This window comes from Diadema setosum, chromosome 4, assembly GCF_964275005.1.
Source record: "Diadema setosum chromosome 4, eeDiaSeto1, whole genome shotgun sequence".
In the NCBI taxonomy this organism is placed as follows: Eukaryota; Metazoa; Echinodermata; class Echinoidea; order Diadematoida; family Diadematidae; genus Diadema; species Diadema setosum.
In genome coordinates, this window is record NC_092688.1 from 44802626 (window position 1) to 44828233 (window position 25608).

Here is a 25608-nt window from a genome sequence, read left to right on the forward strand (position 1 = left end):
AAAACAAAAAGAATAACAACAATAAGCTCTATTGTGTACTTAAAGACCCATCCCAAGATTTGTGTGAGGTGAGTATGACTGTAGATATTCCGATTGAACAGTTTTGTTTGTTTGTTTGTTTGCTTGTTTGTTTGCTTGCTTGCTTGTATTTTTGTGTGTGTGTGTGTGCTTAGATTATGTTGACCCTGTCTAGAGACAGGCAGTGATCTTAAACTTTAAAACTTCAGCTGTTTACTAGATCCAATGAATGATGACCGTGCCGATAGCTATGTACTGTGAAATGATATTTAACTTCTAATTTAGGTACCATGTATAGATAAACAAAGGGCATGAGAATCAATTTGTGTGATTCTCATGTCCTCCAACAAATCTATTCATGTTTAGCGACGATTAAGAATAATTATGATAAAAAATATGCTTGTAAAACTTTGTTCTTTATCTGTATGAAAGATCATTAGAACAGCTTGAACTGTGAGTCAGTTCAAGCTTTTTGGCAAGCTCATCAAGCAGTGTTTGATGTACTGGTCTGTACGGTCAATACTTGAATATCGCTGACGCTTTTTATCGCTGATCGCTGATGATCAAATCTTCAAGATGGAACATTGCCCACAAACTCTCAGTGGGTGGGTATATAGGGATTACGTAAATGTGCATCGGTTTCGGTAATTTTTGGCCGTGTATGGAGAGAGTGGCTTGTCGTCAAGCGTGGGGTACGGCCCCCATCCCTTCCTACGATCGGTTATGTTTAATTTCGATGGCTCTTTAAACCGACTTTGCTGGGCTCGTTATCGCATCGACTGATCCCATGCACCGCATGGTCCCCCGTGGGAAAATGATATCAGCATATTCTTCTAATTTACGTGCTGACAAACTGCATTAGGAGACAGACAAGTTTCGCTGTAATGATGCAAATAGCTGCATCGATCTCCTTATTCTCCCCTACTTTTAGCCACTACACTGAACTACTGCCAATTAGCTTCCGTTGCCGTTTCGCTGGACACCGCGCATACACGTGTCAAAAACATGCACATTCGTGCAAGCGCAAGAACGCAAGAACGCACACACATACACACACGCCCCAACATAACAGGACGCGCTCGAACATGTCGAAAAGAGCATGAAAATCCCACGCATAAAAAAAAAGAAAACATGCAGGTTTCTTCATTGCTCTGTGAATTCGCCTACATCATCTCTTCTACTTATAACTATGTGGTAATCCATTGCTAAGGAAATGATGGTGCTATTCCTCTCATTATCTGCAACAAAAGTGATACATTATCTCAAAAAGGATCTTTAAAGCTAGTGATAGAAAACAAATATCAATATCCAACCATTCATTCCGTCTTCTTTGGGAATTCAACGTTTTATCGACTTGAATTAGAGGAAATATAAATGCAGATACACTCCACTTTAATATAGATAGAGTAGAGTCACACGAATAATTTGAGGGAATGGAGTTTCATCAAAATGGGACTATCAACTTTCATCAGCACAAAGAGTCATATTGGTGGAGACCACATTATGATAATGTAAAGAAGAGGCATAAATGATAATGATCGCCTCTCAACCTTCTCACTCACCGATACACAAGCCTTTCTCCAAACTTTCTTAACATTCAGCGTTCCACATAAAGAACAGCATGCATTCTTTGTATGGATATCTAGTTCAAGGCTTGCAATAGGCATGAAATGGTGACTTTTATTGATTGATATTGTAGCTGCTCGATTGACACTTGCGTTTGATAGTGTATGTACAAACTAGGAGGAATGCATATAATGCATCATAAATCTATACACGTGTATAGTACTGCATATATGGCATTTAAGAGAAATTTCAATGTTCACCAAACTTTGCGTCATTTATAGGTCGTATATCCCTTTTGCTAACATCACGAAATTCTGAATGCTTGAAGAATAACCCCTTCCACCATCGCGTATCATATCTTACCGTAATTCACCTCAGAGCTTTTTTTTTTTTTAAATTGAAAATTCTGCGTCATTCGAAAATACGCTCCCGTTTTTAACGAGACTAGCGGTTGGATTTTTTTTTCGGGGTCCGAATAAATTTGCTGGAAATCTGTAGTATTGTTTCCCCTTCTATCACAATTAAGGACGTTCCTCGTATACTTTTAGGAAAGGTCTGAATTACCTACCTCTACAATATACCAGCTTATGAAAGGAATCTGATTTTCACGGTTCCAGAAGCAAAGAGATAACAACATGTAGCTTGCACTGCAAAATCGGAAGGAAATCCTTTGAGTTCTGAAGTACTGGAGTTACACGCCCTGCACTGAATGACAACACAGCTACACAAACATGAAGGCCTATTCGTGGTGTGACCATAACAATTGAGTGTATCTATACAGTGTATCTATTTATCTACTTAATTATTTGATTGTTTGTTTGTTTATTAATGTATCTATATTTTTACTTCATAAAACATGCACACATAGAGATGTGACAATATTATGAACAAGTAATTATGACTTTATAATGACGGGTGACAGATAAATCAGTTATCACCGGAAAGTGAAGTGGTTTATGAGAAGGCATTATATGGCCTCATTTTCAAACTAATAAACCCCGGGAATATAGTATGCATATTTCCGACGTGTCTTCAATTAATATGATTTAATTGCATGGACATTGAAGCGGAACACTTTAATCAGAAACTCGAAATGATGCGTTTTGATTAATGGCTGCGAAACTGAAACGCGTTTGTGGTGTTTTCCGCCTGTGGTGTAAAAAGAAACCACGCGACAACACATTTTGATAGGTATTGACAGATGCATGCTTATTTCCACCACACAAAATATCCATAGATTTGTGTGGAGTTTGCTTGATATGAGGTTGTAAATCAACGTCCCACACTCATCAACAACTGGCGATTAAAAGAAGTCTGTTTCTATTCCCAAAACCAAAAATTTCGCAAGCGCAAAAAGATATATCGAGATTTCCTGTGGTATCCATTGCCAAATCCAGAACGGCAGGATATTGTAGCTGATTATTCTGTTTCATCTCTCGCTTTCACTGTTTTTGTTTTCCCTCTCTCTGTATATCTATCCATCTATCTCACAGCGACGTATAGATGACACGAAAATTAGAGGATATCAGACAAAAAAGCGGTTTGTGTGGCGCGTACGAGGGCAGCTTTGAACCTCGTTACACAAAGAGCCTTCTATTATTTCATATTTCCATGCTTTTGTTCTGGCGTAAAGGCACAGCGCGTAAGAAGCAGAAAGGACGAGAAGTGTCCATTAGAATAAGAGCGGTTAACGCGCATTGTTCAGGATTCCTCAAGGGAATGGAATGAATCGTGTCGGTCTAAAGGGAGGGGCACGTTCATTAAAGCGCATCGTAATGGTATCGACCTTCCTTTAGCTTCGCTTGCGTGCGCGTAGAAACAAAACATGATCTCGTTCGTGTATGCCTTTTTTGAGTGAGAGGCAAACGTGTAAGCGGGGAAAAAAGGGATACATTGTATAGGAACAGCATGAAAACATGTATTGCATTATCATCCCCTGTGTAAACAATCTTGTGTCATCCACTGACTTCTAAAGTGGAGGGTAGGAAGACTGGATGGAGTGGGGATGGGGGTAGGGCGAGTGGATTGGAGGACACAACGGAGAGTAAGATGCGCGCCACCTGTCTAATCCTATACCTCTTCCCCTACACTATCCCCTATTGCGGCTACACACAAAAACACACACCCACATTCATACACAGACAAGCAGAACACGCACGCCCAAAACATACAAACATGCACACAAAATACACACGCATACACACACACGCCACTGATAATCGTGTAATACATGTATTTTGAAACATCAGCATCCTGGCTTTTGACTGACCAACGCTTCCGGCGAGGAGAGAATCCACTGATATTAGACGAAGGTCGTTTTGGCAAAAATACGTCCGTCGGCAGAATCGGAATGGCTTTCACAAACTGCGGACTTCCGCCCTGCGGAAAACAGACCAAGCTTCATCTTATTTCTTTCCCTTTCTCCTCCTCCTTCTCCTCTTCCTATTCCTCTTCTCCTATTTGTTTATCGCGGTGTGCTCGGATATATAATAGGATAGGTAGCAAAAATACTGGCTATGTTTCGGAAGTTTTCATTTTAGGGTGAACATAATGAGTTAATCGCGCTGTGACAGTGCAGAAGGGGAGAAGGCGAATAAGGCTAAATTGATATTGTCCCTATTACAAAAGTGACGATGTAGTTGTTAGGAAAAAGTTGACCCGTGGGATTTTACGCCTTAACCTTGCTCCTTGTTGACAGCAATATTTTTCTTTTTTTCTTCTAAAAGTGGGGTTTTTCGTTTTTATTAGAAACGGATTTTCCTTAAGACAAGAGTTGAGTGATGGTAAACATGACACGTCTAGTCGAAGTTGACAGATTGTCCATCTATAAATGGCATCCCTGTTTATTCGCCATGCGTTTGATCATAATATGTATATGGCAAGAAATTAATAATTGTTTTCTTTCAGTATATTGACGTGAATCGATTACTATACGACGGTTTTTTTTCGGTGCATTGTATATTTTTTACGAATGCACTGTTTCTGCTGAAAGTACAGCTTGGTTTGATTTCATTATAATTGTGTTTTGTTGAATCGTGGATTCTGTAATACATGTGATTCGATTTATCATGAAATTGTATTGAATTTGGAATCAATAAAAGATTATGGAAAAACAAAAAGTGTATGACAGCTATTGAACTGATATGAAACTTGTTGTGGTTGGGATTTGAATCCGAAAAAGGAAGAAAATGATTTCATATTCAGTGTTATTCGAATCCATAACTATATAATGACAGCTCTTTTCAGTGATTTATCGAAGTTTTTCGTTTGGAATGAATGAACAACACAACAGAACAAATCAAAACATAACAAAACAAAAGCGATGCCATGTTTTACACCCTGAAGTTAACAAGTAACGTATTTCCCTACTGAAGAGAATAAGACGAGACTTCTAGATAACATTATGTTTGTTTGTTTTAAAATGACCCTTGTTTGACAGACAAACATTCAAGCAACACAAAACTGACCCTAAAAATTTGAGATGATTGGTTATTTTAACATTAATAAGTCTTTACGATAAATTCATTTGCAAAAAATAAGTGCGATAGAGAACCTTGATGCAGACGGTGCCAAAGAGGTCTATGAAATCAAAGAAAATAAAGCATGTATAGACTATATAGAGTACCATTATATCAGTACGTCTTTCTGCTGTTTTTAAATTGTACAAAATACTTTATGCTCTTAAAGGTGAAGTCCACCCCAAAAAAAAAAATGAATAAACATCAAAAGAAAAGAAAAAAGATTCCCTACAGAACAATACTAAAATGACAAAACGGATAAGAAATAAGCAAAATATGACATTTTAAAATTTCACTTTTTTGGAAGACACTTCTTAAAGTGGGAATGTTCAAATCAGCAATTTCGAGGAATCGATGTCAGGCTCTCACAATTTCTTATTCATGGACAAAAATTTCATGCTTTAGTTGTAAGGATACAAAACTTGTCTTTAAAAAGGTAAGTTACAGCTGAAATATGAGATTCTTGCCATTTCTGTGAAATGAAAAGAAATAGTGGGAGCATGACAACGCGATTTTGATTCTGATTGATTTGATTTTGATCAGTTTTGCACTGTTCTGCGGTGATTTTTTTCCTTCTTATAAAATTGATAAAATTGGGGTTGATTATCTCTTTAAGGAGTCTTCCAGTCAACTTTAAAATGAAACTACTCGATATCGTTTTAAATCTCATTTTATAAACCCGAATTTGCCACGCTTACCACAAAACTCAACTTTCATAGTTAATCCTCCGTCTGTCCCAAATCATCATGTTTTGCTATCTGTTGTTAATTATAAATGAATTTAAAGCCCGCGATCTTAGGGAGTAAAATCGCTATATTTAGCGCCTCAAGGCACCTGATTTCTTGGGGAAAAGTCCTCAAATGACGAGTTAGTCACTAATTTCTGGGAGAACCTTCTGATAGCAAGCTTAATCTCCGTTCGAAATGTTCACGCTTGACTTCGTTTATCCACGCCAATTCGAGTGCTTCCTTTAGAATATTAAAGGAGATCTTTAATTCTGGAAGAGACATGATCGAGCGCCAAAAATATTTTCAAGAAACCGTTGAGACGTTGAAATTTCCCTTCACAATTGACTCGCTTTGCTCTCAACAAATACATTTTTAGTAGACATAATCTTATTTCAAACAAGCACAGTACAGATGTCCTGTATAATACTTATATCCCAATAATGGCTTTAAATCATGTTCTCTGCTTTAGTGTAAATGTCAGACAACAAGGTAAGATAACTTATAACATAATCACCTTATGTCTTTAGAAGCCCTGTCCTAATGGCAGAAAAAAATTAAACAATACAGAAACCTGGATACCTAAGACTAAGCACCTAAGGTAGTGGTCGGGACCTCTTAAGTTAACGTTTTGTTGTTGTTGTTGTTGTTGTTTTCATGATGCAAAAAGTTTGAGTTCATACAGAAACTGTTATGCGCAGAGACAGTTCTGTGACAGGACGAACGAATACTCAATACCCGCGACGAGATCTGTGCTGAAAGGCGCGGATTTGCGAGCTTAATCCAAAATCAAGGACCTCGGCGCGAGAACAGCCGGGCTATGGTGGCGGTGAAACGCTCAACCGCAGCCACTGTAGCCAATCTTTGCCATCGGACAAATGTGGCATGTTGCAATGTCAGTACTCCAGATATAAAAATCCTTAATCTTTTTATGAATTACAACATATGAAAAACATTATGATCACATATAAGGGTTTTTTTTTTCTCAGAACCTTGCTCCCTGTTGTCATTACAACTTTTCTAATCTTGTCAAATAATCTACAGGGAAGGAAATTCCTGTACATCAACGAAAACAACGAAAATTGAATCCGAAAATTGAATCCGTAAACTCTAGTCAGGAAATTGAGATTTTCGGCCTCTCCTGAGGATGACTTCTTGGCTTTTTAAAATTAAACGTTTGATGTTAGTCAATTTGTTCTTAAAAGATTTATACAGGTTTAAATCTAAAGAACTTTTTTTTTTAAAACAAAAGATGGACGTGTACATATCTTTTTATATATTTCACTTTTTCAATGACTCATTATTCTAATGTTGTGTATGGAGTTCGGCCTCGAAAGGTCAATGACCTATTACTGTCCCCTTCCACACTCGAGTCACAAACTTTGATTTTTATGTACATTTTTATGTCAATGATTGTTTTATCCTGTATGTATGTAATGCTTCTATAAGATCACATTCATTTTGCTTTTTTTAATGAAAAGTGGAAAACATAACTTGAACTTGAACTTGAACTTGAAAATATCAAAATGATTTTTTTTCTTTTACCTCTTATTTCCGCTAACCTGGTGAACCTTGTCTATACCAATCGGCACTCAAAGCAAAGCACATAAAGAGTTAAAATCTATGAAGAAATGCTACATGACAGAGATAATGGATTCCTTGAATAAGTAATGTAGGTTCAAGCTTTCACCATATATAGCCCCCACGCAGTTAACAGCCAGGCATAGCGAGGATATGTGAATTAGTTTGATAGCCATTTTCTTCTAGTGAGACGCTCTGGTTTTGAAACGAACACGGGGGGGGGGGCATCTATTTTTGAAAAATGTAGTATCATTATGGGCTCAAAAAGAAAGGAGAACTCAATAATTTGCATACCGACAATGACCGACAGAGCAAGGATAGTCAATACATGCAGTTTGCAACCTCTGTGTGGCATGTTTGTCTACAAAATAAAAGCTTCAAACTTCTCTCTTCAAATTGTCCTCTCGATATACGATCCATCCTTTAAAATTTCATATGACTAATATAGGAAAGAAAATAAGTTCTGGTGTGGTTAATAATACTTTCTCTCACTTTCTTTCCATTTTGCCTAAATCTTTTATTCCTCTTTTAAGTTTACAAATCTCCCATGAAGAATGTTACAACAAACAAACGAACAAACAAACAAACATACAAACAAGCAAAATACTATTGCAATGGATATTCACTCTTTTCTCGTACATCACTCATCATTATGGTGACTGTCAAGAAGAAAAGTGGAGCTAAAACTTTCTTATACAAAATATTTCGCGCATAATGTAAAGGATAACATCTCTGAGAGATTCTTGGAATGTGAGTATCAACAGGAAAATCTGTTTTTGAGCTCAAGAGATAAATCATCCCTCTTTAAATCGTGGTTATATTTATATCGCTTACAACTTGGGACTTGGGAACGAACCATGGATTCTGTACGGTGTCATCAGCAGCTACTGCTATGTAAGCGTCAGAGGATTTACGGTGATAAACTAATCTTATCCTGCCTATCCACGCAGTTCAACAATTTTCAGTTTTCTTTTCAAGTCACCTTACTGAATTAAGACCCACTTCTCGTAAAATAAAAGAAAACAACGTTAGATGAAAAACAAATATCTAAAGCATTCAACATAATGGAGTCTTACAGTTTGTTTGCATACTAAGCTGTTGAAGGCATGAGCTAAAATTAACATAAGGGCATTGTGTGGTTCATTGAACGGAGAAGAAGGTTTGTGTCTCCCCCCCCCCCCCCGCCTCAATAATTTCAATGCACTTTCGGCGTAGTAATTTTGCCATAGACAGAAATGTTGCACTTCTGGCCAGCATGAAGTCGATATGGGAACAACTTTAGTCTAATAATGCACATAAAACTAACCATTCGAAAGAGACTAGAGTGGCGATGTTGTAGTGAAGTTGAATCCAACAAACTATCATTTAGTAATATTCATCATACATGACCCGCCAAAAGAAATCAAAGAAGTTGCTCCTAGATGGCATACATTCTATGCGAGGCAGGCTACGAAAGAATTGTAGTTGTTGTGTTGTTGTTGTTATTATTCAGACATGGGGGATGCAGAGGAGCGATGACGTAATAGAAGATACTGTCCTCCGGACGAGTGATGGCGCGGTAGTACAATTCAGTGCTGTCAGACGCGCTTTTGTTTTTCCCATCGGCATTGTGCCTATTCGGCATGTCCACAGAGAATTACACGAAGCGCATAAGGCTATAGCAAAGATTCTTTTTTTATTGATTTTTGATATCCAGTGACTTGTTTCATGAAGATTGAGAGTAAGTTTAAACTGACGCTCGATCCATTTGCGATTGATCGCAACCTGCAATCAATCGGAAATGTTCGTTTCATAAACAGTGATAAACACCTTTGCGATTGATTGCAAGCTGCGCTAGATTTTCTGCGCTAAATGATAATTAAGTCATTATTGTACGAGCCTGTTATCGTCTGCAACGGCGTTTCAGCGCGAATATTCTTTCATTTCCATGAAGTTATCTCAAATTCAACCTTACCAAATTGCAACAAAATCACAGAAAATACTTGATAGAGTATTTATAATTATTCATGTAAATCTAACCCAAATCAGTTACTGGGACGTATCTAACATCGATGTCAACTTTTATGTTGTCTATACCAGAAACTGAAATTAATTGTCCAATTTCGATACACTCATATTCTGGTAAAATTAGATGACTAACTTCACTTTCAGATAGTATGGGTAGTACACGCCGCAAAGCTCTCGAAGAGTGAAGTGTTAGCTTTGAGCGACGACATGCAGCATCTCGTATACATGCGTAATATTAATACCCAACTTCAGTTTCAGATTGTAACGCGACTTACAAATAATGGGAAGTATAGAAATGAAGGGTGTATTTCTATCCTTGCGAATAAAGGACTGCAAAACACATATCATTCATACGACACAAACTACTTTATAGGCAAGTGAGCAATTTACAAGCAAAAAAAAAAAATGAAATGAGTATAAATTTCTTCCTCCTGTTAGTGACATGGACCATAGGATCGTAAACTTTTACAAACCATTATGTGCTCACCATGGAAACCCTTTAGTGAAAAAACCAACTATATAATGAGATACATGAAATTGCAGAATCTATTATCAGGTTACATGAAAATAAAATTTGAATCTCACTGTCTCCCTTATCCAACAGGAACCCCTTAATATATAGATCGAGAAAAAAAGGTGCGAAATTTTAAATTTACAATTTTGCAACAACAAAAACAGCAAGAATGGTGAAATACCAGGGATGAGGTGACGAATTTCATAGTGTATGAAAAGGGACAAAAGGAAAGGAAAAAGAAGAAAGTGGCAAAAGGAAATTAGAAAGTAGGAAATCACTCCCGACCATCAATTTTCCGCTAATTCAATATTTCGTATTCTTTGAAAGTCTGCATTGTAGAGTCACATGTAGCAAACTACATTGTATGTAGAAAAAAAAAAAGACAATAAAGTTTGATGTCAATTGGAAATCATAAAACTCTCATTCGTGAAAAATCAATGGAACTATCCTTGGAAAAAAAAGAAGTCTGGGAATCAAGTGAAGGCATGGACGTTTTATCGTCGGTATGTTATTATTAGGACATGGCCCCCCTCTCTCTCTACTTGACCGGTATAAGTGTCATGGCGGTTTTCTGCCCAACACTTCGGCGTTTATGGCCTCGAAAGGACTGCCTCGTCTATGATAACTGCGGAAGGTACCTCACGACGGCGCCTAATGTTTGGCGGAATCTAATTCGAAACGACGAAGCCCGGATCGACTTCCCGTCGCAGTTGTGAAGACAATCTTGACGATCGCATCTCTTTATTGATATTTCGCGCATGTCAATGAGGAATGCACGAGCCATCTCAGCGAGGTCAAACGATCGACATGTGTAAATGGAAGTTCATCGTCTAGAATAAGATGCAGAAAAGAGAAACCCTCCGTGTTCCACGATTTGGCGGGAAATCTGGTATCGTGACTAAATTGTTCATGTCAAGTGTGATACCCATTAGGGTGGGGGCAAGGTTGATTGGAAATTGCAATTAATCGAGCAGCGGATTGGCCTTCATAGTCAGTGATCGTTTCCTATTTCTACATCATTTAAAAAGAGGCAGCAAATCTAACATCTAGAACAACAGAATTCCTTTCAAGCGAGGTCACTGACTTCGCTGACTCCCTTGAATGTTGGAGCTCCTCTCAAACGTACATAGGCCTATCCGCTCCCTTGTGACAGTGTACGACTGGCACAGCTAAAACAAAATGGCGTCAGCAAAAATCAAAGTGAACGATTCCCTGTAGATCTGTCAGTGCAAATGGTAGAAGATCGTCGCTCGAAGACTGTGACAAAATGTGTCATTTAGAGAACATGTAAAAAAAAAAACCCCACAGAATTTTGACGTATTTAAGATTGAAAGGGAGCTGTTATCAATTATTAAAAAAAAAAAAAAACGAAATAAAGTTGAATAAAAATATAGGCCATGATCACGATTACAAGACTTTATACTGTCAAGGAATGCCTATGAGAACATAAAGGAACAAAAACCTCCTTGCAATAAATTTGCAGATAAAACAAAGACCCAGTTTTAGTGCTCCAAAATAGTTCTAAAATGTGAGTTAGGGTTATAAACAACCAATTTAAAAATTTGAATCAGTATGATTAATGTTAAGTACTGTTAAATATACAAAATGTGAACAATAGTTATAATAAAAAATGTTTCTAGACTAAACCGTCTACAGTTATGGTTTAATGAGAAAAACACTGATATTTCCTTATATTTTAGGCTTTATTGTGAAAATTTTATATGGGAGGGTGTTTTGTAATACAACAGATCTACTTGTACAAATATGCATTAAATGTGATATCTTGAACATTTTTTTAATTACTGCTCCCAAAGGTAAACAGAACCTTTAAGTAACACTTGGATACAACCGCTGTAAAGCAACACAAGGACAATACCAACTACATTGTTAATATATTGAAACAACAGAGAGAATTAATTTCATATTGTTGTGTACAACGAGAATTTAGCCAACAAATGCGTTCGTATTCACATACATCTTGTTTTTAGGGTGTCTTTGAAATATGCCATTACTCAAATGGTAGAATGTACATCAAGTCCCTATAGTCCTTATGGATATCAATTATGATGCAGTATAACAACTAGCGCTGAAGTCGAAGGAAAGATCTTTATTTGCATGCTGGGCAGTTAGTATTGTTTGATATGAATCTCAACAAGAGAGAAGTGTGACCGATAGAGAGATAGATAGATCATAGATAGATAGATAGATAGAAAGATAGAGGAGAGAGAGATAGAGATGAACATTGATGAAGGAGACCGATGTGTTTCTTAGAACAAGATAAATCTTAATGTGACATTGTTCTTTTGTAGACTTGATGATTCATTAAACATGTCACATAACGCTTGAAACACACTTGTACCTACTCAAGGAAAACTATCACTTACTGACTCCCTATGATTATGTCGATACTGTTTTGGCCCTTGGTATCGCTGGGTTGCAGTATCAGAGACAAGAGGGTGAAAATACCATCGATCACTGATACCTATCGATCGATCTGTGTGCCTGAGTTCAAAGCTGCGACCAAAAGAGAGAAAAAAAAAAAACAGTAGGTGCGACATATTGCGCGTATCATCATCGTGCCACGTCACACTTCACCGCGATAGCCCGCTTATCGGAACAGATAACTTCAAGCGCTATCAATACTGAGTATCAATGCGCCGTCATTTGCATAACAATGAACACATGTAATGCCAATCAGAGAACTGGTGCCTGGATATTGTGCCTGTGTACATCTGAAAAATAGAAAGAGGTATGTGTTACCCACTTATTAGAGTCCTTCACAAACGCCTTTCTAGCCCGTACTCGCTCAGAGCTAATGCACGAAATGACGGCATGGGGGGGGGGGGGGGGAGGGAGCTGGCAATGGTATGGGTTCCTTTGTGCCAAAGACTGTAAGCAAATAATACGACATGGGGGCGGGTATTTGGAGCTGCCCTAAGTGGCGATGATGGTCGAACTAGTTACGCGGCGTGGCCGCAACGTGCGAGGTGGGGTGACTGGCTGATAGACCTTCACACCTCTAGGTCTTTCTCACCTTGCCCTATCTATCTATATGACTCTCTCTCTCCCTCTCCCTCTATCTCTTTCTCTCCATTCTTTATATCCTCACCCTTTAGCTTCTCTCTTCTGGAGGTATCGGCTAGATTGAATTAATGCGCCTGGTGCTAGAGCTAGTACTCGTTGACACCCGACTAGTGACGGCAACCCGTGGAGGTGCGAGCAGGTCGATTGACCGCCGTCATTGTGTCGCCACCAGAAGGTCTGGGCCAGAGCTAGATAGGTAAATACTCTTCCAACCGCCAAGACCATTTTTGTGTTGTTGTAGTTGCTGTTTCTCTCATATTTCTATTTCCTACTTGAAGAGGCTGCCTTCAACTGAATGAGCCTGGTAGATTATCGCCGATTACCCTAGTATCATTAGAACGTTTTGTCATTCATCACAAGCAATCGGTCCTGTAGTCCTGTGTGAGTAGAAGGCATAAAAGGTATATGGCGGCTGGGAACTATCTTCGTAAGATCTCAAGTTAGTGGATTATCGCGTCTGGTAGAATGCATATCTCCCTCGCCTCCTGTTATTTCCCAAATTCGCCATGACTATCAACTATTGTTTTCATATTTCTTTTGTTTTATCTTTTTCTTCTTTATGGTAGTGGTGGCTGTGGGGGGTGATATGAAGAAGGGGTGTTTTTTTTTTTCTGAATGATTATTGTTGGATCTTTTGTGGTCCATGTTGATCGATGCATTTGGACAGAGCGCTTCCAATTTGCGAACTACCTTAATGCAGTTAATTTTCCAACACTGATACCATCATGAACGATGGACTGAACGGAAGAATAAAGGACTAATCTATCTTTTATGTCTCTATGTGTCTTTCTTTCTCATACTAACCATGCCTGATCAGGTTTATCATCACTTTAGTAGTTCGGCTCGTCTCCATTTCGTTCCACAGAAATACTGAAGACCATTCTTGGATGAATTCATTACGTTCGTTCGTTAACGATTATCAAGAGCTTATCATTTAGCGATGTGAATGATGCGAGTAAAAGGATACGATGAATGTACGTACTCACGCACGCGCACAAAGCACACCGAGTCCATGCTTTGCGCAAACTTGACGCACGCATGATATTCCGTGTCATCGTAACTGTCGAGTACCTTTATTATTCTCGGTACGTGCAGGGTTGGTGAAATGTACCGAGACGCCCAACACGCACACAATGAGGGAACGCCCCGAATTTGCGAAAACGCCTCGAATCATTTGGCACAAACACTTGAAAGCAAATAGTGGGGCGTTACTTTCAGCCTTGTTTCGGAGGCGTCCGGGCGTCGAACCGCGGGAAAGAGAACGACGTCATGGAAAAAATGTGACAATGCACGCGGGTTCTGTTACAGTATCGCCTCGGGCGCAAATGAAGCGTGTAATGACTAGGCACCTCTCTGCAATGCTCGCTTTATAGAGGAGAGATACGCCATGTCTGTTTGGCTGCTCGTCACAGCACGCTCTCACCTCACATGCACCTGGGTTCAGCGAAGCACCTCAGTGTGAGATGGCGCCGAGCCCCAGGAAGAGGGCGCTTTTTGTTTACACTTCTTTGCACTTTCGGGGAGGAACTATGCAAGAGATAACAGAAAAGTGGAAGCGTGAAGAATGGCATGGATGAATGACAGTACATCATTCATTGATGAAATATAGATGCTTAGGAAAATGAGACACGGCCTCCTTGCTTAAATTAACTCAAGAGCCTTTTAATACAGTATGACTTTAATCATGATCTCGCAATTAGCAAACACATGAGTCACTATAGGATAACACTTTTTTATATGTCCTTAAAAAACATCAGCACTCCACTATGACAAAATAATATAGGTGTTTCCCTAAAACACATACGTGGGACTAAATCATCTCAATATTTTGGGCTTCACAATGTACTTTCCCCAATCAAATCACCTAGTACGTTGATAAACAAGAAGACTGCTTTAGTCGTTTGTCTGAATGGCCATCCATAGAATAACATGCCATGTTGAAAGGCACATGTGGAGTCTTTTATGCAAAATCATACAATGGTTTCCATATCATTCTTGGCGTATATAGAGAAAGTGATACTGCAGCGACTGATTGAAAATTAATTCTGGGAGACGAACTATTTCGAGGAGGATCGGTCCAGCGGTCATTTTGGTGATGATCAATTACCAGGTCATCACACTATCCTGTGGGATGTACAAAAGTCAAAAAGCTCCTCAAAAGTTAGAAACATACACATGTATACGTAAGCGAAGATAAACGTGGAGTGGTATGACAAAAAACTTACAAGTCTTCCAAACTGAATCTATAAAAGGTGCCATAATAGTTGATACAATCTGCGAGTTCAATTTTTAGCTCACCTGAGCCAAAGGCTCTATTGAGCTTTTGCGATCATTCATTGTCCGGTACCGGTCGTGCGTCGATCGTGTATGATTCTTTTACATTTTCAGCTTCTTCTTGAAATCAGACAGATTTTCACCAAAGTTTGCAGATAGCATTCTTAGGGGATAGAATCTTAATTTTTTCAAATTGGCTTCAATCTCTCTCCTCCCACCCCCCCCCCCCCCCCTCCCCGGTGGCAGGGAGCCCAAAAGTCCTCAAATTAAGAATATTATTCAAAAAGCTTCTTTTCTAGAACCAGAAGTGACAGAACTTAGTTTAATAGTTTTATGATTAAGTAGATTGTGACTGTAATTTCAAGTTTATTCATGATGGATCTGGAGGTACCCCCCCCCCCGACCAAGTTGGGGCCTAATTTCTACGACACATTTTCATATCCTTCTTAAAAATACGAGGTCAAATTTTCACCCAAATTGGTATGTATTTTCACTCTAGGATAGTACAAAATATTTGTAAAAATTGTCATCATGCGCCACGTGCCCCTAAATTAGATATCCTTTATAAGATTTTCTATAAAACCCAAAACTCTCTGGGTAAATGCAATGTATACATTTAGTGAGTGTACTTGCAAATTTGTTTATGACAGATCCAGGGGTGGCTCCCTTGCGGCCGGGACCAATGTGGGGCCATAGTTTGCTCATTTTGACCTTCTTTTGGAAAACGCATTGTAAACTTTTTACAAACTTGGCAGTTATCATTGCCGGTGTAATATAATAACAAATTGACACCACACCCTCTTTCGAGGACCCTCACAACTCCCTAAGTTTATCAAGTTCTTCTATGGTGGTAGTCTGCGCTAGACGCAGGGGTCTCTTGGTTTTAGCCATTTCATGGTTTTAGCACTGTACATAGCCCACATGAATTTTATCTGGAGCACTGCCACTGTAAACTGCCTGCGCTGCACACCCAACCAGTACGCTGATACACCTCATGGTGGACTGTACTATACTAGAAGAAGAAGAAGAAGAAGAAGAAGAAGAAGAAGAAGATTTCCAAATTGAAAATAACCTTCTTGGTTAAGGGCGGACGTCCACTTGGGCGCGGACAAGCCCCGGAAGGGTTGCGGAAGCAAATTTTGTTATTTCGGCATCCTGTCCGCGACAGACGCGGAATAACTTTGTGAATCGGCTTGTCCTGGGACATTCCTAGGACTGTCCGCGGACTGTCCGCGGACTGTCCGCGGACTGTCCGCGGACTGACTGCGGACATTCCTAGGAATCACTCCGGAAGAGCGCGAAATACCTCGGAATATGCTAATCGTAGCCGGGCAGCGCGGAAACATCTAGGATTACACCAGGAATGAACGCGGACAATCAGGATGCCTTCCGGACAACACAAGTTAGGCATGCGGACAAACTGCGGACAATACCAGGAAAATGGAAAGGTATAAATTTGGCGCTGACTTTGACTTTTCCTCATTTGACTGCTAGCCGTCATTGATGCTCCTTGTTGTGCTTCCGCAGTAGCGGCTGATATTATATTAATATGATTGGTCAATATTATTTGATAAACGTGACCACCAAAAGTCGAAGAATAGGATTGTCTGCATGTCGGCTGACGACTCATTTTTTTTTTTTTTTTTTTTTTTGGATTTGTCTCATCTGGGAGAACAATTCTTTCTCTGCCTACAGGCATATGGATGATATTCGCAAACTTTTTGAACCACATATGTATATATATATATATGATATACATAAAAATGTAAATGTATATACACATATATATATATATGTATATATAATCATGTTGATAAGGTAGTCCACGTGTGGGCAAGATAAAAAGATAAGTAACAAAACTGCAACAAAGTTCATGCTGTATTCACCGACGATTTATTTCTTCACAATAAAGCGTTGGTGAATACATCATGAACTTTGTTGCAGTTTTGTTACTTATATATATATTCTTGATTCCTTTTTTTTAAGATATGTGCTTTATCCATCGTGAACTATATACATGTTTTGTCTGATACTTCTGTAGAGCATGCCAAAATGATCCTAATCATTGAATTTGTTTTTATTTCTCTGATTTTTACCCTTGTGCATCTCTAACCCTCTCTTATTTTGATCACTTTTGAACATTTTCAAGTCCGAGATTTTTTTTCATGCTTAGAGCTTACTGCCTATTGTCAATGAAGTGTAAAAATGGGGAAATATTTTTAACCTACTTTAATTTACTTTTGGGGGGGGGGAGTTCAGCTGGGCTGTCAAATTGAACAATCGAGTTTATTTGCAACTAAAACAAAAAGAGAAGAAAAATTATCGGGTAATAACAACTACGAAAATCATTCAAGTAAAGAACATTTCTGAAATGATTTGTGATACTTAATGTGTACTTAAACACATACACTCAGCAAAAAACAAAACAAAAGAAAGACAGAAATTGAACACTTTTTCGAGTTCATGATTTATTGCTTTTTCTCTCATTTCAGTTGAATTTTGAAGTGACAGAAAATTCTTCATTTTCCTCCATCATCTTTAGCTTTCATTGTTATTTTGGGCTTCAAAGATATTACATTGTAATGAGACCACATGTATATCATTCTTTGCAATTGAATTCATGCTTTTTAGTTTGATGAATTTGTCTTTTGTTCTAATATGTTGTATCTTTAGAAAGCATTTACGTATGAATGACAACTTGTTCATGTTTTTATAATACATTAACATTTAGCCAAAAAATCTATGCTTTTTTTTCTGAGTGTACTTCCACCTACTTTTGTGATTTTTCAGCTGGGCTGTCACATGGGACAACCTAGTTTGTTTGCAAATAAAATACGAAAACAACATAAAGGAAAATGTACTATAGTAAGTAATAGGAACCAGGAAGTCACTCAGATGAAAAATAATTTCTGAAAAGATCAAAATCAAAACAAACTTACTAGGAAGTTAGGGGCTGATTTCACTTCTTTCTGGTTGCTTTTGGCACAGTCTCTACTACCTTCTTCTTTGCCTTCTGGGACCGGAAATTCCTTAGATTTACCTGTTCTTCATCACTAGACGAAAGGTGTGCCTGTGATGGGGATATTTGCATGGGGGCCTCGCCTCCCTTCTTGCTCATTTTGCGTTTCATTGGCATGACGCTCGCGGAAAGTGTAGACATTTTCGTGTCTGGATCACAAAATTTCCGCATCGGTTCCGGACACTTGCATAAATAGATCCGCATCGGCTCCGCGCTGTCCTAAAACATTCCTGGTGTCTTCCGCTTTCATTCGGGAAGCTTCCCCACACCGCGGGATTCTTTCCGGAACGTATGCGGAAGGAGCGGAAGGGTTCCGGACAAGCGGGACATCCTCAGGACATCGTCAGGACAAGTCGCCGAAGGTGTCAGGAAGTTCATTTCCGCGTCCAAATTTTGGTCTCGATCAAAATTTGGACGCGGAAATTTTTCTCTCTCCCGAAGGTGCGGAAACGCCCGGACATGTTTAGGACAGTGAGCAGACACGTTCAGGAACGTGCGGACAGGTTCCCGAAGGAGTGCGGAATACCAAATTTGCATTCCGGGGCTTGTCTGCGTCTTGTCCGCGCCCTAGTGGACGCCTGGTCTTAGACGAAACAAGGATATACAATGGATAGTTCTTTCGATTTGTTCAGTTATTGCTTCACTGAAAATGGATGAATTGAGCCAGCATTTTATACACACGCATGGACATTATACGCTCACAGAGACAAACAGACACACACACTTACACACACAGACACACACAAACACACACGCACAAACACACAAACACGAACATGTAATTATACACAAACGCACAACAACATGTGCATGTTTGAATCCATGATATTATCACAAATAAGTGCTCAAGACCATATTCATTCTGACTGTGTGTCAGATCGGCAGTGGATTAACTCAGAATACCAACATTCGTCATATTTATGGGTGCAAAGACTTCCCAGTTATCCGCCGCGGGCATATCACAGGTAGCCTGGTGTTCAAAGTCGTATTTCCGATTTTACGACACTAGAGTATTTCTCTCCGACACTTCAGCACTCTCGTTGTCTACGGCTCTTTCCTGTTAATATCAACAAGTATTTATTATTCGCTAACAGTTCTCAGTTCGTTTTGAAAAGTTCATTGGCTCCGTGGGTGTAAGCTCCCCTTGACGAAAGGTGCTACCGGCGGGAAGTCATCTGCGTCGTCGCACGGGAATGTGAATCGTACATTCCGCCTGCTCTCTCCGTCGAGTGTTAGACTTGGTTGTCATGATTCAAATCATCTTTGTGGTTTATCACAATGGGATTTCTTCGTGAAAGACCGACGAGCGAGAGGTTTGGCGATGCTGCTGTATACATGGCTCACTTCGATCACCGGCTCGGGCGTTCACGCCGTCCACAATGTGGGAAGATCGATGCCGCGTTAGAGCCAGCTTCAACCAACCTGTCGCAATTCAATGAACTCTTCGCACGTATAGTCCCTTACTATGAATGTTCCCTGTGACTCCTTTGCTGATGAAAACTCCGTCGCCGCTTGAAATGGGAAAATCTGCCGCGGAAACCACAGTATCACTGCGAAGAAAAGAGCGAAAAACTATATGAAATTGTGTCCCGTTTTTCCTGCGTCGGTTTGCTTTGGCACTTTGGCAATGGTGAGGAATCTCTCACGTTTCACACCTGTTCGGCTCGATGAGAACATCTTGGGAGGTGTCGCCACAACTAAAGATACATTTTCTCTTCGTCTAGCGGCATTAGAGATGTAGATGTTTTAGGACATTTGCAGATATATCTACGAGATTGAAAATTGATGCAAATATACCGCGCGAGGCCGCAGAAAAAAAAAAGAATATAATTGTAGTATACTATTTCATTACGTAGGCTTGAAATCATGAAAAAGAGACGAATGTAAGCGTTTTGCGTTTACATGATTGCGTATATGTCTAATCACAAAAACAGAGGGATTGAAAAGATTGATCATGTATGATTGCAGGGAGTATGCATTAAACCAAGATAACGGGAATAGTGAATTTATTCACCATTACAGGATCTCAGTCTTGTTTTAAGAACACTTTGATTTCATTCTTGTTTTAAAAAACACTTAATTCTAGTTAATTCTCTCAAGTTTCGGAAGTGAATGGAATGTATTACCAAGTGGCGTTCAGTATATAGTAAATGTCAAAGCAGTGCCCAGAATCATTGCAAGCTTCGATTCTAATTCTCAATTTGTTCAAATTGGTGTGTAATGTACTTCAGGGGTGCAGACAAGCATGGGTATTCGTACCTTTTTTCTTCTTTTTTTTTCACCCCTAGGCATGTTGTGTGTCTGAATAAATACAATACAAGCTAATCATAAAACTTTAGAAAGCTTTAACTCACATACGAGACCCTGAAATCACACCTCCATGGGCCCAAACGAGTTTTGGTTCTACATAATAAATTATACCGTATTAAGCACATAGAAGACAGAGGAAGTTAGACAAACCTGAGGGACTGACGAACAGGACCGAAATTAAGCATAATCAATGCAACCACGAATTCTAGTCTAGGACATACTAGTAGCAGACGATCAATGTGTGCATAGATATACGATCCAAAAATTAGGTACCGATATATCGATCAAAGATAGAGAATTCTCATCTAGGGCATAGCAGACGATCAATGTGTGCATAGACATACGTTCCAAAAATTCAGTACCTATATATTGATCGAAAACAGAGATTTACTTTGTTTGTTTAAAAAAAAAATGCTTTATTATTCATTGTGAGCAAAATTATACAAATCGATTTGCAATAATTTCACAATGATTTTTTAAAAGCCACTATATTTTGATAAATTATCTATACTTTGATAAACAATCATAACTGTGTAACTTATACTTATCAATGTTACTGATCGATTCACGGCTCGTCATACTTCTATGGCGGAAACAAGATAGGTAAAAAGAAATAGGTAACTGGGTTTCCTAGATATCAATGATGAATGCATATTGCGGTAATAGAAGCGATTCAAGAAGTAGATTCTGTCATTCCTTAAATGTACTTTTTCATCCGGCTTTCGTCTAAATTCTTATCAACTTGAATCTGCGCGCACACTCTTTAATTTTTTGAAGCATGTTTGTTTCTTGATAGATTATTTTACGTCTAACTGACCTCCTTTCTTTCTTCATCCTTTTCTCCCTAATTCCTCCTCTCTCCCTCTCTTTTTCCACTACAGAGTAATATTGGGTTCTTTATTGTGTGACAAGCTATCTCTTCCCGCTATATCCACAACGTCTCGTCATGATAGGTAATTATGTTGTCACCAGTCGCTATCAGCTTTTCCTTTGGCGCTACTATAGGGGATTTCCCGCGTTAATGTACACTGTCTTCGCCTCTATCATATCAGAGTAATCAAGGGTTAGGCGAGAAGTCATCTTGCTTCTTTTTTAGTCTTGTTGCTCATTATCAACCAATCAAGCAAACAAGGAAATACGCATAAACAAACACACAAAGACACAGCAATACGCAATCACACACACACTTACGCCAACACTATACTGGTGGATCCATCAATCACACATTTTGCCAAATGAGAAGACCGCGCGACGTCAGAATTTACAGTATTCCCACTGTGAACCGCTATGTATTTTTCTGACGCCCATCAATGGCTTTAAGATTGTATCCACGGCTACTAGTAGTCGTTATAATGTGTTTCTGTGTGAGTGCTTGAAAGCATTGTGTGTGTGTGTGTGTGTGTGTGTGTGTGTGTGTGTGTGTGCGTGTGTGTGTGTGTGTGTGTGTGTGTGTGTGTGTGTGTGTGTGTGTGTATATACAAATACATAGACACAAACATCAACGGCGTGTCTGAACTCCGGTGAGGTATCTGTGATATACACCCACTGATGGCATGGGGGAAAGTGTTTTCCCTTTCAGTTTCTTTGCTTCACAAAACCAGTAATAAATAATTATAGACGAGGAAAAATCGGAGGCCGAGTTGGAGCGGGCGAGCAGTCATGGCCGAGATGCATTTCTAAACGGCTCAAGGGCCACGACGCTTTGTTTAGCTCCGAGAGACAACTGGAAAATGACGCATTGACAGAAAAAAAAAAGAATGCCTGTAAACAATTTTCATAACATCAGCACCTGCTATATACGGTTCATATAAGGGGGGTTTTAATGGAAAAAGCGCAGTGACGTCATGAAAAAACAATATTTCATGTTCATGAATGTTGTTGGTGTGAGCAAAGACTTGAACTAACACACACATACACACGCACACACTGACTCGCATACACACACGCAAACACAAAAGCAGACATTCGGATACACACATAATTTATGTGTAGGTAAATCAGTAAGAACTGCTTTCGTTCTGCAAAGAATGTACGGAAAAAATCCCATTGCAAGTCATCTATTTGACTAATTATATCGAACTGTTATTGTTTAATAAGGTGGGTGTTTTTTTTTTGTTGAAAGCATGGTACAGTTAGCATATTTATGCGAGCATGACGTGACTGTGTCGTTGTTGTGTGTTTTTTTTTACAAGGTACAATAGTTTTACTTCTGACATCGCTGTACAATTCCCCGTGAAATATAGCATATTCCACTTTTATGAACGACACCTGAATAACTATACCATTATACATGTTATATACATTCTTCGCTGACGGTGTTATAATATCATAAGATAACGTAGGTATATAAAAAAAAGAGAAATAAAGAGAGATAGAAGTGGATCATTAACCTGAACATCTAGATAGAAAAAACAACGTTTTTTTTTTTGGTTTTTTTTTTTGCAAGGGAGCCAATTAAGAAAAAAACAAACAAACAAACATGCAAACAGGGCGAGAAGGTATTGGAAGTCCATTCAAAATTTGTCTCTTCAATTTTGGTTAAAAGATTTTCTCGCAAATTTTCCGAGATTTACCAGTTCATCATTATCGGAGATGTGGTCAAGGAAAAAAAGGGAACAGAAAATTATTCCTGACGTGTATATGTAAAAGAAAAAAAAATATATAATGCTAGTCAAGAAACAGGGTGAAATGATAACAATAATAATAATAATCTATTATTTAATTGTTTTTATTATTTTTTATTATAATATTATTTTTTATAATAATAGTTTATTATTACGATATAAAATGCAGCAAATCCATCTTGTGGACTGCTCTAGGCGCAATTAGAATAAAGGAAGAGGTTATAGGAATTCCGTAAGTTAGGAAAGTATAAGAAAAAAGCACACCCGGAAACATGAATAATCAAGAGGAGATATTAAACAAGTGGGTTTTTAGACCATTTTTGAAAGAATCTAATGAAGGGTAAATGATGGCTTCGGATCAAATGCAAAAAGGTACCAGTGTATGCCAGGAACAGAATGAGGCTATGAGAATGATTTTTTTTTTTCTGGTTTGCCCTTTTCTGACAACTAAAATTTTGAAGGAAATCATGAGGCTGCTCGTTAGTTGTCTCACTTAGAAATGTAAGTAGGCCTTTAGTGTATTGATATAGTTTTCCTCTTTTTCAATTTCTGATTTAGGCCTTACTCTTCGAGCAGCAATGAAGTGCTCTGATTACTGGATGTAACCAACATAATAATCATTTCTTAAAAGGTTAATGACTAAAGGTTTTGCATTGATAACCAAGTCATGAAATTTATATTATGTGCAGCGACACCCGAAAATAAAAATACAAGAAACTGACCAAGAAAAGAAAAACCCAGAGGACATCAAACTGATCATGCGTCCTGTCTATCCTCTGCATTTTCTTGGCTTCTCACATAACCGACTTGCATCATCGTGTCTGACAAATCCACTTTCATTATCACTTTGATGTCGGCTCAAAAAAAAAAAAAGTATAATATATCCCTGCAGGCTTCCACCAAGACTAACACGCTTTTTTTTTTCCCCCGCTTTTTTTTTCATGTCCACGGATAATGCTCCAAACACTTCTCCACACCTTCGGGTATAAGGGAGCGATGCATGTGCATTAAAGTCGTCCAAAATTAAGCCGAGACCTTCTCTTCTATCTTGTTTTCTCCCCTTCCCGTCCAGGCATCCATCCCTTCATGCCCCAACACCTCACTCAGAGGGAGCTTCAGACTCATTCACAAATTAGCGCCATCGCATCTTTTGACGCACGCCGACAATTACATTTGTCAGACTTAGATGTATATTGAAAAGATTAGGGCGCGGGGGAGGCGCTAACCCCCGGTCGAACACATCCTGATGGCCAGGCTGTAGTCTGCCACACGCGAGATATATTATACGCGGTAATGAAGCTCAGTCTGTCGGACTCTTTGCCATACAATATCCGAGAGAAAAGAAGGATACATACGAGTGTGGAATTCTCGCAAATTACAAGTGTCAGTCTTGGTGAAAACGGGGACACGAGATGTTAATTGTCTGATCATTATCCTGCAGAAATTGACAGAAGAACGAGATGATAATGAAGAAGAAGAAGAAGAAAAAAAAAAGGAGGCGACTCAGTTAGCAAATGACCCAAAAAATGACGTCTGTTGTCAAAAGCGACAACAATCTAATTGGAACTTGCTATAGAATTTATTCATAGCACCAGGGATTAAAAGTTGATTATCGATGGTCAAGTGCTTGTCACTCGGCCTGCTCTGTCCCGCAAAGATTAACATCAGCTCCGTCAAAACGTGTAAATACGCATGGTGACGTTTGGATAGGCTTCGATGAGAAAAATTCATAGAGCTGCCAGTTGGCTGGGCAATCCAAACATGTTGTAGTTGACACACTACTTTGCTATTGCCTGTTTTTCTCTCTCTCTCTCCCCTCCTCTCTCTCTCTCTCTCTCTCTTTCTCTCTCCCTTTATCTATCTCGTTTGTCATACGATGCGTAAAATTGGTTTTAAAATCTAGTTTTCTTCAGACATATGTCAGATATACTCTTTTATGGTTCATGCTCACGGTCTAGTTGCATAAAAAAGGCTCAATACGATGGTACATATACATTACTAAGATAGCAATTACCATGGCAACAACTTCTAAGCTTTTGAGTGTCACTTTGGTATCTTCACAAATCGTAAGCTTCAATGATAGCTATAGTAAATATTTCATCTTATGCAGCGGGAGAATACTGTATAATCAGTTGCAAGTGTTAATAGAACGTGGCTTCCGACAGTCCGAGATACGATAATTCGCCATAGCGTTTTATGTATATTTCATTTTATTTCGGGCCATGATATTTCTTTGACGGACCACCAAAATGTTATATCCATAGATTTCAGAGGCACGAATTAACGGTACACCAGAGAAAAGAGCTAGTGTCGAGCCCCGACTAAATGTAACATTGTTTACACAGAAAATAAAATGCAATCTATGTGT